This window comes from Hyaena hyaena, unplaced genomic scaffold (genome assembly GCF_003009895.1).
Source record: "Hyaena hyaena isolate Hyena2069 unplaced genomic scaffold, ASM300989v1 scaffold_164, whole genome shotgun sequence".
Classification (NCBI taxonomy): Eukaryota; Metazoa; Chordata; class Mammalia; order Carnivora; family Hyaenidae; genus Hyaena; species Hyaena hyaena.
The window spans coordinates 1,395,034-1,410,081 of NW_024080796.1; the positions used below are offsets into that span (position 1 = coordinate 1,395,034).

Here is a 15,048-nt window from a genome sequence, read left to right on the forward strand (position 1 = left end):
GCTTGGCAGTAGGAGCAGAGTTTACCACAGACTTCAGGTAGCTGCCCCAGGGCAGGAAGAAGCTTCTACAGCCAGAGGATGTGGAGGAAGATGTTGGGAGGAGGGTACGCAGGGATAGCACGGGCTCTGTGTAGCTGCAAACCTTGGTCTGCTGTTCTGATAGAGCTGCCCAGAGAGAAGACACCATGACACCTCCTTTCCCTCTCGTAGCACGACGGCCATTCTTCTGTGGCCTATGATGTCTCACCCCTACCACCGGCCACCCTGGCCCCTTGCTGCCCAAGAGCCCCAGAGCAATGCCCAGCCATTGCGGCTTCACGTCATGCGAGGACCCTGGAGCTTCGTCCTTGGGGGAATCCAGATCCTGATGGGACTTTCCACAGGCTGGATGTCTGGACTACATATCACGGCGCGTGAAAGCCCAGGAAGGAGGTGGCATCCGGAGAGAAGAGAATCCTTGAGGCAGGTATCCACGGAGGCTCCTCCCACGCTCGGCAGCATCCCATCTTCTTATGGGATGTGGATGACTATGGAAACGGTGGAAAGACAGAGCTAGGCAGGAAATCTGAATGCTGTTATAATATGGAGAGGGGATGTCTGTATATAAATTTGGGGAAAGTTTACTCCTGTGAGATCTCTCCGGTTACCGTGTTACCTACTTTTATTGTGAAATAGCTCCCCCCACCCTGGGATTCTGGAAGCAGAGGTTATCTCTGACCATGACCCTGCTGACCCCAGGGAGACTCGGCCCTCGATTGGCTCGATGGGAAGCCTGTTTTGGTGCTATGTTTCTGGAAAAGCTGGACTTGAAAATGGACTCGAAAAGCTGGACTTGAAAATGGAGCAGGTATTTACCAGGCTGTCGGGAGACTTCATGTTTGTTTCCGGCTCCAGGAAGGGTTAGGGGTGTTTTTTGGCCATTAATGATACAGCTTTGGAAAAATCACGTCACCATCCTGACCTCAGTCTCTCCATCTAAGAAAAGAGATAATATCAAAGGTGATTATTCACCTCGAATATGCTTTTATTCTACGTCTCTGGACAAACAACTTACATCTTTATATCCACATACACAAAAGGGGTTAATAATACCCACCCTTACCTTCGAATCTATATGAAAACCTTCAGACCTCTGGGGAGGAAAAGCATTATTTAAACCCAGAGTAGAATTATTATTCTATTCTATGTGCTCTCTCCTAGTCATCCATCACTGCCGTGCTGTACGATTATGCCCCGGGGTGAGTTATGTGAACAAACAGTCACACCGGGAAAATTTCTTGAGTGCTGGGGCATTCGGATTGTGCTTGGTGGAAAAGACACCAAAGTCTTTTATTTAGTTATTTCAGTGTGGAACTTGCCATCTAGTTAGTACACCGGCCCAAAGTGGAATACATAACTACTTCTAGAATGTAAGATTGGTGGTTATTTCTCTTTTCCAGTGTTTTCTTGCCTTTGAATGTCTGTGGGCGTTGTTTGGACCAGTTCTGACCTGGGAAAGCCCAGCATGAGTCCTCTTTGGCTCCCAGCAAGAACCTGATAATGCCTAAAACTCTGACGCTACCTGAGGATTAGAGTTGATCCCAGGTCCCCATGCCTGGAAAACCTGCGTAGACGAATGTGCATAAGTAAAGGCATACCTCACCTAGCTAAACAAACACGCACAGGCTTATAATTGCTTTTGTATTTTCTCATTGTAGCCACCAGAGGCCTCCCAAATTGTGGTCGATTTTAATGTCAGTGGAAATCTACTGGGAATTAACGAAAAAAAATCATTTTAAAATTGAATAGAATGCCTACAAAAGTTCAAAGTCTGTTACCTTGTTCATTCAACATCGCTATTCATGCAAAATGTCATGCAAATCAGGCCTTATTTACTGAGTACTTTGCTTCAGTAACCAAAAAAATGCTAAGAAAAAATGGCTTATGTTTAGCCATCTATTTTTCCAAAAATAGGACAGCAATTAAAGTAGTACCACATGATGGGACTGATGTATCAGTGCAGGAAAAGAACACCATCTCGGTGGCTGATGCTCGGGGCTGAATATCTGTCCTTCATCAGGGGTTGGGCAGTGCATCCAGAAGAGGAGTCCTGGGGCCCCAGGGCCATGGGCAATGTAGATGCCACGCAGGGCACAGAATGATGAAAGTGTCCTTTGTGAGTAAGCATGACAACTGTGCTTCCCACAGGGGACTTCAGAGACCCTTTGGGAATCTGATTTCACCTCTATGATGCTCAGTTTTTTCTTCTATAAACATGGGAGTTTTGGGCTCGGTGATTTCTAGGTCCTTCAAGGCATATGATTATTTTCTAAAACATTTAGGACCACTTATTGCGGATCTGTTCCATGTGATTGCAACACAGAGTGCCTTGCAAACGTTTTCTTATGTTAACTCCCATGACCAGTAAGAATATCCAGCTTTATTTTACAGATGGTGGAATTAAGCTTGGAGAAGTGAAGGCACTCACCACTGATCACACAGGTCATGAGTGACAAAGGCAGAATTTGCACTCAGATCCGTTTGGTTCCAAAATTTCTCACTGTCTGTGTCTTTCATGCCTTCCCGGACTGAGAGCATCAACTCAGTTAACCCACATAATTTAACTCTTGAGGTGTAGCATTCATTGCTGGTTGCTGTATCGGTTAAGAATGGTACTGGTGGTGAGCAACAGATGAGACAAATAAAGGCTTAAACATACACAAGTTCATTCTCCCACGTAAGTGTGGAGATAGGTTGTCTAAGGCATGTCTGATGGTCATGGAGTCACCAGTCACCTAAGCTCCTGTATTTCTGCTCTACTGTATTCTAGGATGTGGATTCCATCCTCTAGGAGAACTTATGATCCAAAATGGCTGACGGAGATCCAGCCATCACATCTGGGTCGTAGGCTGGAAGAAGGAGGAAAGCAGAACATGGCTGGCAGGCCTCCAAGCTGAGTTAGCTCCATGTAAGCAACATTTCAAAAGTTCCATACAGCCCCCTGCTTATATCTCAGCAACCAGAATTTAACGACATGGCCATAGATAGTGGTGAAAATGGAAAGCTGGCAAATGTAGTCTTTATTCTGCCCAATTAAATACCAGGGTTTACGTCGTTAAGGAAGAAGAGGAAAATGAGTACTGGAAATCAAATAGCTGTCTTTGCCGCCAATTACCACCTGCAGAGTTACTCCCAGCTCTTTTCTGTTTTGGAGTCCTGACTTTGCCCAGGTTTCTGCCTCTTCAGAAGTCTCTCTGTTAATCCTCAATAGTCAGAGTCATTGCTGGTGGTATCACTCTCCTCCCTGTGATGGGTTGTGATTGGGCATATGAGCTCATTCTAGACAATGAGATATGAAAGGACTTCTGGAAAAGGGTTTTTTGTTTCTATCCTCTTAAAAAAGCAATGCATCGGGGGCGCCTGGGTGACTTAGTCGGTTAAGCGTCCGACTTTCACTTAGGTCATGATCTCGCGGTTCGTGGGTTCGAGCCCCGCGTCGGGCTCTGTGCTGACTGCCAGCTCAGAGCCTGGAGCCTGTTTCAGGCTCTCTCTCTGACCCTCCCCTGCTCACGCTGTCTCTCTCTCTGTCTCCTAGAAATAAATAAAACATTAAAAAAATTTTTAAAAAAAAGCAATGCATCAGAAACGACTGACTTTTTCTTCTCCTAGACATTGTAGTATCTGACAACACCACCTAGAAATATAGCAGCCATCTTTGTAACTGTCTGGAAAACCCACTTCTGAGAACAGATCTGTCCTCAGAGAATGGCAGAGGGGAGAGATAGAAAAAAGCTGGGTTTGAGGATGAACTGACTCACTCTGGAGCTGGCCTACCTCTGGACTTCTTATGAAATATATTTCCATATTGTTTAAGTCTGTTGGATGGGTATTTTCTTACTTGCAGCCAAAGGCATGCTGATTGGTATGCAGGAGAAGGAAAGAAAGAGACCCATTCCCTAATGTCCTCAGGGTGACAAACTGGATGCCAATGTATGCCTGTCTTTGAACTGAACCCCTGTGTTGCTCCATTTCTTATAAGAGGTACCTTTGTTTTTAATTGCCATGGAGAAGATACCTTTATGTAGAGTGCTTAATAGGCTCTGAGTAAACTCAGAATATTTTAGAATTAGAAGAGACTTAACTCCCACTCAAGGCTCAAAAAGGGTCAGCAATTTCTTCATGGTGCTCAGGTCTGAAATGCAAGCTGAAATGCTGTGGGTCTGTCTCAGCCACACTCTTCCAAAGAGATGGCCCCCGTGACCTTGCTTTTCTGTCCCTTCCATATGACCCCATCTAGGTCCTGGGCTCCAGGGCTGTCCATGCTGAGAATGATGACTTCAAACTGTGGGCAGGAGGTAATTATCAGTTTTAGCTGTTGCCAACCACATCAGCCATGGCTGTCACCCTTCCTGTCTAACTCCTCTTGCCAAATCGTTAAGATGGCCATGTCTCCTTCCCTTGAAATCAGACCCCAAAGGGTTTCTGTGCACTCAAGTCCCATCTGCTCTTCATCCCAGACCATATCATGTCACAATTATTCCCAATCATGTCTCATTTGGCCAGCCAGCATGCACCTGACTGGGAGAAGTTCCCCCAGTGAGAGTCAGAAGTGTGTGCAGCTGTCCAGGGCTGTAGGGAAGATGCTCTGGGACCTAAGTGACAGGCTCAATCATATTATATGGATATTCTCCAAGAGACAGTGTGACAGTGATGAGCTCAGAGGTCAAGCCAATCTAGCTCAGCTGCCTACTAGTGTAAGACCTTGGGCAGGCTATTTAAATTCCTTGTGCCTCAGTTTCCTCACCTATAAGTTGAGTGTAATATGTTCATTATAGAGTTTTAGTAAATACTAAATGGTATAATATATATAAGTACTTAGACTCTCAATAAACTATTTACAAGGTATCTAGAAGGCATTCAATAAACTATTAATTAACAATAAGCTTTTGTCATGGAATTACTATAGATTTAGGCTTCAACTCATGCCTTGTTTTTTCTGAGTTAATGCTCTTTGTTCTTCTGTTCCTTTGTACCCAGAGAAGAGCTAAAATGTCCCTCTATCCATTCATAAAGCCTTATAGTTGAAGGGAACTTGGAAGTCTGTATCCTGATTTGCTTACTCCTGGCCTCTTACTCACTCTTGCTGAGCAAACAGGATTAAGACAAAGGAAGTCCATCCAACAGATAACTCCTGAGAGTTACCGTCATTCTGCCAGAAAAAGAAAATATGTCCCAAGAGATTTCTGAGGCATTAGAAAGAACAACACCCTGTTAAGGGCTTATGGTGGAGGTCAGCCTGGCGCTGACCTATCTATCTCAGCCTATCCAGCCCATTCTGAGTCTTCTTCGATCGGGGTTGCTCACTCATCTCTGAGGTTCCCTCTATGTCATCTGGCCTTCCAAAGGCTGGACAGTTCTAGAGAGAAGGTGGCTCTGGGTATTGCCTTAATCTCTCTGAGACAGCAATGGAACCAAAAGGATGAATTGGGGTGAATTACAGAAATGGTATCTCTTTTGCCCTGTCTAATGAGAGCTCCATCTTCTGATGGGATGACTAACTTTATGGGATCTTGAGAATGTAATATTATCTTTGATGTCTTACCGTCCCCTTGGAAGTGGAGTGAGGAGAACTGGAGCCCTTGAGTTCTCCCAGCCGTCTCTTGGATTTGGCCAACAATGACCTCATAATAGCTGGTAACTCTGGTTAATTGTATTAGTGTCCTCCATGTAATTGCAGTGGTCACATTACCCCCCTGTTCAAACACGGCCATATCGTTCACCTCTTGCTATTAGTCTCTTGTCTGGACTGATGTCTTAGGGACACAGACCCCACTGTGGTGAGCATGATGTCTGCATCAGCACAAGCAATGCTCAAATAAACCCCACCATAATCCAGGGAATGCCTTTCATGTCTTCTAACAGAAAAGAGGAAATGGCACATGAAAAAAACAGTTACACAGATTCTTAAGGGGAACATTTGCTATTTTAAGATCTGAGTAGCTGGAAGATATTTTATGATCAAGTTAGGCAGTCCTATCATGGGGCCACTTGAAAAATTCTCATTAGGCACTTGTTCCAGAGATTGGCTTGAATGTATGGAACAAAATCTGCTGGGGCAGAGATGTCGCTACTGTGTCAAGGGGCCAGGCCCTGAAGACTTCTGGAAGGCTCTGTGCTCTCTTGGCCATCTGGTCTTAAATTGGTGAAGGGTACAGAAGGGTGCCCTTAGAAGCATGGCTCAGGGAGGCTCTTGTGACACAGTTGGTTCCTCCAGTTTTCCCCTAGAGATATTCAAATAGGAGGGGCACGCCGGCTCCTCATGGCATTGATTTTACCCCGTGTGGTCAGGAGCTCCTCCAAGCTCCCCACCTCCACGAAGGGCAATAGATGGGCAGGCTGCTTACGCATGGATCTCCCCATACTCTGCACGCTCACACCCTCAGTTTCTTCGTTCTTTGTCTTGTTTTTCTCCCAGTGTGTGTTCTTTAGTGTAGCTCCTTCCTTTTACATTCATTGTCTCATGACTTCTCTACTGGATTCCTTATGCTCCAGTTTTCAGCATTTTCTGGCCTCTTCCTCTCATCCTTGTCTTCCAACCCACCCTCTCCTCTCTCAAGCTTGCCTTCTCCTCTGTTTTCTGCCAACCATTTTCAGTCTTCATTCACTCTCTCTTGTTATCACCCTACTTTCTCTATTCTGTTGTCTTTTTTCTTCTCTACGAAGCCTTCTCTGAACATATTTTTTTTTAATATTTTTATTTATTTCTAGGAAAGAGAGAGAGAGACAGCGTGAGCAGGGGAGGGTCAGAGAGAGAGGGAGACACAGACTCTGAAACAGGCTCCAGGCTCCGAGCTGGCAGTCAGCACAGAGCCCAACGCGGGGCTCGAACCCACGAACCGTGAGATCATGACCTAAGCGAAAGTCGGACGCTTAACCGACTAAGCCACCCAGGCGCCCCTCTCTGAACATATTTTAAGACAGATGTTAGTGTTGTGATAAATACCAGAACTTGACACAGATACATTTTACTGAGAAACCCTTACACGCCCCATCCACCTTTAGGTGCCACGGCAGCCCACAAGCCCATGTCCCATGTTGCAATTCACCAGGCGTATATTTAATGTGTGACTTTACTCCAGAATAAGATTGGTTTTTCACTTTTCTGAAGTGTATCTATTTTTTTTTTTTTAAGTTTATTTACTCTGAGACAGAGAAAGGCAGAGAGAGAGACTGAGCAGGGGAGGGGCAGAGAGAGAAGGAGAGAGAGAGAATTCTAAGCAAGCTCTGCACTTTCAGTTTCAGCCCCACTGATGTGGGGCTCGAACTCATGAACCATGAGATCATGACGTGAGCTGAAATCAAGAGTCGGACGCTTAACTGACTGAGCCACCCAGGCATCCCTGAAGTGAATCTATTATTATAGATGAAGAAACTAAATGGAAGAGCTTGGCGTTATACAAGATACTTAACAATCAGTTTGAAAAGAGCATTCCTTCAGGTAGCTGGATGAAGCTTGGAGGCCAGAGCGTCTGGAAGGTTCTCCTTGACTCCCCAAGACAGGTTAGATGCTCCACCCGCATGCCGTTGTGCTGTGTGTTCTTCCCCTTGCATAGGCTCTGCCACCCTGCTTGTGTGCTTGGCTCCCTCGCCCATCCAGGCATAACCTTGCACGGTGTCTGGTGTGTTGTGGGTGCTCGGTGCACGAAGCGCACAGAACAGCAGGAGATCCTAGTGACAGCCTTTCCCCTAGGTGGTGTCCTTGCCACCTCACTTTCGGAGTGAGGGACTTCTGTGAGTAGCCACCCTGGAAACTCCCCTTTGTGAAACCAGAGACCATCTCATTTTGAATAGGTATCCCCATTCATGGTTCAGGATTTCTTTCCAACAAACCCTTCGAGGCCCGTGCTAGGAAATTTAGGTTATTAAAAACACCAAAATAAATGAGCATGCTTCCCGTCATTAAGGAACTGACAGTCTTGCGGTAGGTCCTTTCCCAGTCTTGAGTTTAATTTTTCCCAAATCTCCAAGTTTGACTATCTGTTCAGTTGTCTGAAACAGAGAACCTCCTCAGCTCTGTCCTTCCGGCCCCAGTGGCTGTGAACTTGACATCTGCTGGTGTGGCCCATGGAGCCTGAACAATGCACTCACTTCTGCTGGAATTTTCCAATATACAATTAACCCATGTTAAGTACAAATGTATTTTCCTAACCAGGACTTGTGTAGAATATGCTATCAGGTGCATTGTGTATTTTCTGGGGATTATCATCCCCCTATGATTTTTATTTGCAAATAGGTCTAGAGATTGTTTTTCTCTCCCCCCCCCCCCCCACCTCAGAATCATTTCCAGAATTGGGAACAGGCTTTAAAAGCACTTGGTTGTAAAGCTACATTTAGTTCACAAAAATGTCATTGAGCTCTGTTATGGTTAGCAGAGCCACTCTACCTAAGAGCTGGTCCAATTTAAGGGAATCAAAAACTCACTTCCCCACAGGGGGGACCTTCCGGGCATGACAAATAAGTTTATTACCTTGAGTGTGGAGATGGTTCACAAATTTCTACATATGCCCAAACTTATCAAATTGTGCACCTTATATATAGATGGTTTAGTGTATGTCAATCATATGCCAATCAATCTGTTAAAAAAAACAAACAAACAACTCACTGGGCCCCAAGTCTCTTTTCCTCAACCTGAAAGTCATCGTTTTGTTTTCCATCACTGTCTTTGACTTCATCTATGAGACAGTCATTTGGTTCTATCAAATTTCATGACGCAAACACAGTTAGCAAAATAAGAATACACCCCACAGATTCTCACGCTCTTGGATCAGTAAATCTTGTTACTTACTTTTTAACAACTGGGGTTCAGAGCTCCAAGTGGACAGAAATGGAGTTCAGATGAGTCAGGTGAAGAAGGAAAAGCAATTTTGGAGCCTGGGGAAATTTGGGGGAGAAAAGGACCTGACTAAGTGACACTGTCACCAACCAGATTCTGAGAACTGGGACCCAGGAGATAAAAGCATTAATTTCTGTGAATTTGTGTCAAAGGTCAACCTTATTATTGATCTACTCTCTTCTTCTTCTTCTATTATTAGTGTAAATGGTGGGGCTGCTGGAGGCTTCGAAGTGGTGCAAACATGGCTGTGACTACTCAGTCCACCACTGATTAGAGAAAGGGTGGAGCTTTGGGAAGTTTTTCAACAGAACTTAACTTCAACTTTCTCGTGTGTCAAAGGGTATAGAATATATATCTCAATAGGCATTGTGAGGCCCAAACAGGATAATACAAATGGAAAGCCTCACCTACTATCTGTGCATAGTAGTGTCTATGTTTCTCCCCATTTCCATCTAAACTTTCCTTGCCTTAAAAAGTATTTTACTTCTAAATCTTTTGAAGCTTCATCAAACCCATTAAAAATGCATGTATGCATGTCTTTTTTTCTAGTTACAGAAGAAATCCATTCTCGTGGGTTTGAAAGAATGCAGAATACACAAATCAATGGGGGAAAAAAAAAACAAAACCTAACCCCCCCTTCCTTATAAGTTCTTAAGAGAAAACAAACATCCCCAAATATAACACTTCACTGTACCCCTTACAGGCCTCTGTTAAGGGCAGGTAGGTGTGGAGTGGACAGGACAGGGGACATTGTGTCACATGAGGTTGGTTCACTGCCTTATTAAATTTGGCCAGCTTTTGATTCTAGAAATCCAGGCTCACACTTATTTTCGGAGATACCATTGTCTCCTTTTAAACCAAAGGTAAAAGAAACCTTGGCATAATTTTAGACTGCAAAGTTCCACCATGCTTGCTCAGTGTCAAGAGTAGAGGCTGGAATGTGTACCATGTGACCCAAAGCAGACCTCACAGTTCTGTTCTTTCGTTCATGCTTCGGCAAAACCCAGTGCATCCGGTCTGACTCTTGACTTGCTGTTTCGGCCAACCTCCAGGAACACAAAAGTAGCCTCCAAGTTGTTGCCGGGCTTTCTTCTTCCCCTCCAGCCCCAACTCAATCACTGATCCATGTCTGCTGTCTCCACAGTGCACACTCTGCCCCGTCATTACTGCTGCCCCTCCAGCCACCACACTCCCCTCTACACACATGGCCGCTCCCTCCCTTGCCAGCTTCTCTACCAACCACAGCTTTAACTTTAGAGTCATGCTGTCAAGAGCTAGAAGAAACCTCAGGGGTCATCTCACCACCTCTCCTCCCACATGGCCTCAGTGCCGAGTTCAAGGCTACACAGCTGGACGTGCTGCATCTTATATCCCGATGCCCAGGTATGCATGGCCTGGAATATACTGGGAGGATGGGCCAACACGGGGTAAAGGAATCAAGCGATGCGTGGTGCTAGCTGGAATCAGCTGGTATCTGTCACTTTTAAAACAAGGGAAGGTTCGGGAGCCCTTTAATTTTGGGATTTTGTGTATCACCAGGAAAAACTCTTTTCTCTAAACAGTTTATCTACTTGTGTCTCTCTTAAGCCTAAGAATTTCATGCTCACTCCATTAAGGGGATTGATTAAAGGTTTAATCCTCTCAGGGTAGAGATCAGTGTCCTCCCAGCCTAGGCCAATTCCATGGTGTCCCTGTCCCCAGGCACATGTATCTGACACTGTAGCTGCACAGAAGCATTTTTCTGTCTACACCTCATGCCTTTGCTCATCTGCTCCCTCCGACTAGAATGTTCTTCCTCCTTTTCTTGCCTAGAAAATGTCCAGTCCAACCCCTCTTCTATGACACCTTGCCTAGGTGGTCTCTTTCCCTATTATCATAACCCTCATGTAACCCTGGCAATGGCAATGAATATTGAGTATGGATTGAGGGCAGGGCAGTATGCTAATAAATACTCATTATTTTAATCATCAGAAACAACTTAGAGATAAGGAAATAGAACCTTAAACCTTGGTCATTTACCCGAGGTTACAGCTAGCAAATGCTGGCCTGGGCCTCAGAAGTAAGTTTGACAGTTGGACTCCTGAGCCCCAACCCTAGTTATGACTTCATCATTTACCATATTGTCTTTTTTAAAAAGTTTATTTATTTATTTTGAGAGAGAGAGAGCATGAGAGAGCGAGTGCAAGCAGGGGAGGGGGAGAGGGAGGGAGAGAGAGAAGCCCAAGCAGGCTCCATACTGTTAGCGCAAGCCCAGTGTGAGGCAGCGGGGCCAATGCAGGGTTTGGACTCAGGAACCATCATGACCTGAGCCAAAATCAAGAGTCCAAGAGTCCAACCCTTAACCTACTTAGCCACCCACTTACCATGTGGTCTTCGCAATTATCAGTGAGCAAGTCTTGCTTCCTGAGGATAGGGGCCATGGGCACATATCCCCAGTGCCTAAAACAGTGCCTGGCATATACTCAGTGTTGAGTCAGTGCTTGTTGAATAAATGAATAAAGAAATAGATTCCAATGGAGGCCTCCCGTCATCCAAGAGTCCTTGAATCAAACCCAGTGACTTGGGTGGAGGCATGTTCGTCCGTGCCCAAGAGCAGTGGCAGCAGATGGTGCTGCTGGGCTGGGCTGTGCTCTCTCCATGCCCCTGTCCTCCTGTAAAGAAGCCCCGTGTTCTAGGAAATGGCCAAGGGTGGCCATGAGTCTTCCAGCCGGAAACACCTGGCTGGTCAAAGCCTTTTGCAAAGCTTTGTTTCTACAATTACCCTTTATTTCCCTCTCCCTCTTAGATTTAACGCAAGCCAACTGGTATTTCTTTTTAGACAGCTGAGAACACCAGATGGAAGGGTAGGGGGAGGTGGGGGCACAGCGAAAGTCAGGAAGGGACAAGCAAGAGCTGTGGATGAGGGGGGAACGTTCTGAAACATGGGTTCTGAAACATGTAGGGAAAATGCCAGACGGGTCCATAGAGGTAGGAAAGGGGAAAAGAGCTGTAAAAGCGAGCAGCTACCATATGTGTGCGTGCACATACACACAGAGCTTTCAACACACCATTCAAATAGAGAGAGAAACGTTCTGGTTTCCGTAGCAACAAGGCCTATTGGCGCCTCAGCCAGAAAAACTTATTGGAAAAAAAGGCATTTGCCTGTTGAAGGAGCCTGATGAATTGGGAGATAATTATACAGCCTTCCGCCACCACTAAAGGCACACAAATACACTCCAGCAAATTTGTTAAAGAGCACTGATTGTCACAAATCCCATGAAGGCAGGGGGTGGGAGTGAGAGGCAGCCAGCAAGGCGAAAAGGGTCCTGGAATGATTTTAGGTGAACACCCCAGGGAGGCAGGCACTTGTGAGGGTCAGGTTAGAGCCAGCTTGTGCGTCAGTCATCAGAGCTAGCGTGAGGCAAAGGTCTGATGCGTTTGTATCTGAACCTAAGGGGTCACTACACTGAGTTCTATGCTTCCTTGTCCCTTCAGGAAGTGGGTGGGTGGATCTGTAAAATCTAAACTATTAGATTCAGTAGGACAGTCTGCTGTGCAGAGTGGTGGGATCCGTATTTATCAGGGCCCCGTTACTGCAACAGAATGAGCCACATGCATCTCATAGTACATCGGGTCCCTCAGATGTGGTGGGACAAAAGAGATACTTTAAAATTGACTAGGGTGATATAGGATCTTGATCAGGGTAGGAGGGAAGGAAATGCATCATTAGTTTGTACTCATGGTGCAGGACACAGTGCTGGCATACAACAATTGCTAAATACAATACTTTGTGTATCCATGAAGGACTGAATGGATAAATGGATGGATGGATGTTATGTAAGTGAACTGATAAGGAATCATGAGTAACTATGCACTTATCTTCTTTCTTCTTGCTCATGTATATAAATTTATTTGCGACTTAGTTTTGTCCTCCAGAAGATGGGCACAGAGCAGGTGCCTTTGGAAGGTGGAGCCTTTGGAAGTGAGTCATGTCCTGAGACAAGCCCAATGTCATGGGGCTAGACATGGCCCAGCATCTTCAGGAGACTGTCAGAAGTTGCATAGTGATATAGAAGAGGAAGTGGTTCTTCCTCACTGAAGATGGTATACCCTATGATGCACCCTTCTAGTGATACATCCTGATTAGAGAGAAGAGCTTGCCCACCCCCATCAAAGTACCAAGATACTTTCTGTAGTTCTTGGGCCGTCAACTTTTTTTTTTCTTTTTTTGAGAGAGAGAGTGGTGGGGGGAAAAGCAGAGGGAGAGATACAGCAGGCTCCACACTCAGCGCAGAGCCTGACGTGGGGCTCGATCCCACAACCCTGGGATCATGACCTGAACTGAAATCAAGAGTCAAGTGCTCAACCCACTGAACCACCCAGGCGCCCCTTGGGCCCTCAGCTTTGACCTGAATCAGTTTTCATTCTCTGATTTTCTATAGTGCTAGTGGGCTCCTCATTCGACCCTTCACGCATGCCATTTATAATCGTTATTTGTTACTTAGTTCTTCCTCTGTGCACATCACACCTTTCCAACTAGACTGTGCTCCTTAGGAGCAGGGGCCCCCTAGACAACCTCTTCATCATCTAGCCCCTGGCAAAGGACACTGCATATCAAACCACTGAACATTTGCAATGCTAACACCATGGAGAAGGACATTGTACAGCCTTTAAGAACTGACGGAAAGCATCAGGCTCCATCCCAAGCTAAGATCAGCTCCATGCCAAGAAGCTCTTTGCACACCAAACACACCTCCGCCCACACCTACCATTTTGTGGGTGCTGCCTGGTCTGCTTGCCTGTTCAGGCATGAGCTGTGTGAACTGATGGAAAAGAAAGGGAAGGAGTCAGGGAAAGTGAGGGAGGATTCATCCCTTTGTTACTCACGGGCACTTGGCTTATTCTTGAACTGCATGTATCACAGTCGTGTCCCAAAGAAGTCCTGCTCAGGAAGAGAACCTAGAACCAGCATCAGCCAGCTTCTCTGTCCCGGAGACAGAGGTGAGGAAAAGAGTGCCTCAGACACCACTGCCTCTTTATCGCCACAGTCCCGGAGGTGCATTTTGCTTACACTCTGTTTTCTAGACAAGCAAGAGCAGAGGTTCAGAGAGGTTGAGCAAAGTGCTCAAGGTCACACAGCGAGTGCGTGACATATATTGGATTTACATCGTGTCTCAAGTGTCCAGGCTCTTAACTCCTATCTTATATGGGCTCTTGTGACCCAGGCTCACTGAAGGCACTGGAGGAAGCCCAAGTATGTTTTATTTCCCTGAATAGATAGATGCCTCTTCTAATATGCAGCCTGTTTGGGAGTATGAAAGAGGAAATCGGATCAGAGCCCACTGCTAGTTAAAATGACGATGAAGGAAGCAGGGTTCAGAGCAGGGAAAAACTTATAAGTCTTATTTTGTGTAAGCATCATATTAAACAGATTCCGTTCCAACTATAAACAGATTTCTACATTTCCACCTTCTCCCCTCCAGCAGCCCCCACCATGCCCGACAGACTGTTCCCTTCCTTCTTGTTTAGCTTATAAGTAAGCAAAGTTGGCTTTCCTTCCTTTCTCCACCCCCTGGCCCTGCACCATCTGGGGGTGCATATTTCTTACCCCCGTTTCTTTTAAAAAACCTCCCTTTGCTTTGTGTCCAGCGGCCGTTCGCTTTTGAAGCTCTGCGGAGCGTTTCCCCGGCGGCCGCCAGGGGTCGCCGTCGAGCGGCCGCAGCCGCCTCTCCGCGGGGGCGCAGGGCCGCGGGCCGGGAACCGCGAGCCGGTCTCCCGCAGGCGCCAGCGCGCCGCATTCGTCAGGCCGCAGCGGTCTCCGCATGTGCCTGGAGAGCAAGGCCGCCGCCAGGATTTTATCAGATGGCATGCAGGGGTGGGGTGGGGGGGGGCACGTGCTTCCTTTAGCATGAATTTTTCAACGTTACATTTTCATTTCTCCGCCCTATTTCTCTCGATTCCTCCCACTGCTCTTTTCAGAGCTGGAGCTGCTTCTTAGGATTTGGTGCAATTACTGGGCATCTAAGATGGAGGCACAGGGGGGGAAATGGGGGAGAGGAACCCACGGAGCGGGGGGAGGGTCGTGCCAGCCCAGGAGGCGTGCAGGGTCAGCGAACAGGGGCCAGGGGCTCCCGGAAACACTGCGGAGCGGAGCGGTTTGACTTCAGCCGGTGGGGCTGAGCCTGCAGGCGTCGGGA

The 15,048-nt window shown here is 46.4% G+C and overlaps 1 long non-coding RNA gene across 1 annotated transcript in view; it reads left to right on the forward strand.

The window, feature by feature from the left end:
* The first annotated feature begins 817 nt into the window (after positions 1-817).
* Positions 818-15,048, forward strand: part of LOC120236895 — a 44,989-nt gene continuing 30,758 nt past the window's right edge. The window contains exons 1-2 of the long non-coding RNA XR_005529796.1: positions 818-847; positions 2,810-2,947. This is a non-coding gene — a long non-coding RNA (uncharacterized LOC120236895). The remainder of the gene's footprint in view (positions 848-2,809; positions 2,948-15,048) is intronic.